Raw genomic sequence first — 2,379 nt, 5'->3', positions numbered from 1 at the left:
GGAAAAACTACTTCCAGAGGTCAGAGGACGTTTCAAAGAGGCATTAAATTTGGTAAAGAGGGCTGCAGCTGGGAAGTTAGGGATCCCTGCACGTCTGCTCAGAAATATCTATAGGAGACACTATTTAAAGAGCACAAGCGCCTCTGCTATAATTCCTACCAACACCATAACATCAGAACCAGTACACAGAACTTCTACAGGGCCCATGGTCCTCCCCAAACTGCATCATATAAAAAACACAATTCTAGCAATTTTCTTTCTGCTGCACTATTATTACAGTTTCCCCCTTGGGCTTTCCATTTTCTCATTGTGATGTTATCTTCCTGTTTCACTCACCATCATTTTAGGGTCTTCCTATAATTTGTCCAAACAATGGCACAAGATTATGATCCACTATTATTGCACTATTTCCCTCCTCCAGTTTCCACTCCTTAATGGGCTGTTTTCATCGCTATGTACTCATCTCAGCAACATATTCCAAGCGCACAACCTACAGATAAACATCACTGGCATTGAAATGCCAATGAATAGCTGTCTCATGAAGACCCCTTGTGTGAATGGGGCCTAACAAAATTATATTTCCACAAAGAAAAGATTGAAGTTATAAGGTTTGGGGGTGGAGGGAGGAGCTCCATTCACAGTGTAGGCTTGCAAATGTAGGCTTACAAATGCAGGTTTGCATTCAACAGTCACTCAGCACCAAAAGACAAGAAAAATATGGTCATTTCCAAACATAATAGCAGTGTGGCAAGAAGACATCCAATAGATGTGGAATTTACTTGTGTTTAAAGTTGCTCATGAAATTCTCCCCACCTAATTTTCTCTTTAAATGTTAGACTCCAAACTACCTAGTCTTGCTAAACAGGCAATTATTTATTTATTTATATTTATTTATATTTTGCCCTCCCTGCAAGCAGGTCCTGCCACACCAATGCCTTTGCAATCTGTTTTTATTCTGTACTGATTCCTGGTTGTTGTTGAGACCAGCAGACATGCAAAGTTTGCCACATGTTTAATTTCCTTTTGCTTGTTCAAATCCTTTGTCCCACTAACTTAAAAATATGCAGAAATGTTTGTCTACATTAATGACACACAAAACCAAAAATAGTGGGAAAGGGTAAACACATTGAAGGTCTGCCATTTGTTCAGTGGAGAAAGTGGATAGCAAGAGTTTTTTCTCCCTCTGTAATTATTAACGTGTGAGGGCACCCAATAAAGTTGATGTACAACAAGTTCAGGACAGACAAAAGAAATACTTCTTTACTTAGTGAGTAAGTAAATTATGGGATTCACTGCCACCATGGAGATAGTGATGGACACAAGCACATGTCATGGAAAACAGGTCCATCAATGGCTATTAGCCATGGTTGAGTAAAGAGATCCTCCATGTATAGAGGCAGAATATCAGTGCTAGGAGGCAACATCAGGGGAAGGACTTGGTCCATATGTCCTGTTTGTTGGCACTCCAGAACTACTGGTTAGCTGCTATGTGAAACAGGATACTAAACTAGTTCTGATCCAGCAGTGCTCTTCTTATGTTCAGTTTGGGGAAAAATGGAAGGAACAGAAGGCTAAAAGTGAAGGAGACTGAGTTATACTCTCCTTGAAAGACAGACTGTAGCTTGGGGATGCTGCTGGAGCCAGCCTTCCTCTTTGATTCTCAGATGTCAGCTGTAGCCCAGCTTTTCCCACTAGTGGGCATTTTGCTAGCTACTTCCTCTACTGGAAAACAGTGATCTGGCCATTTCGACTTTGTCCTAGTGGCCTCTAGATTAGACAAGTGTGATATGTTTTATGCAAAGCTGTTCTTGGTGACACCTCATAAACTACAGTTGGTACAAAATGCTGCAGCCAGATTAATTTCAGGTGAACAGACAGCATCACATCACGCCAGTTCTGAAAACAATTGCACTCCCTACCAATGCACTTCCATGCTCAATTCAAAGTTCTGGTTTGGGCCTGTTTCTGTGTTAAAGTATGAACTTGGGAGGTGAGGGGAATCTATCTTTTGAGGTCAAACATTATTAATTTGACACAAGTCATGAATTTTATTTATTATTGTAAACATTAGGTAGATCATGAGAGGGAGGGCAGGAAGGGTTGTCTCCAGGGGTCGTTTCGTAGAAAAAGAGCTAGGGGGACTCATTAGCATAACTCATTAGCATATGCCACACCCCCTGACATCACCGGAAGTGTGTCATAAGGCCACACACACCATCCCCAACGGTCCCGGCCGCCGCAGCCGGCCTTGCAGCTCCACTGCCGAGCCCCATGAGGGGCCCGGCGGTGGATATGCAAGGCCGGCGGGAGTGCAAGGAAGCCCCGCGAAGGCCCTCCCTGGCCCCAGGCAGGCAGGGGTGGGGAGAGGCAGGGAGGAAG

The sequence above is a fragment of the Gekko japonicus genome, unplaced genomic scaffold (genome assembly GCF_001447785.1).
Source record: "Gekko japonicus isolate JY-2015 unplaced genomic scaffold, Gekko_japonicus_V1.1 scaffold2285, whole genome shotgun sequence".
In the NCBI taxonomy this organism is placed as follows: Eukaryota; Metazoa; Chordata; class Lepidosauria; order Squamata; family Gekkonidae; genus Gekko; species Gekko japonicus.
The sequence above is the reverse complement of the archived record's forward strand: the minus strand, read 5'-3'. Positions refer to the sequence as shown.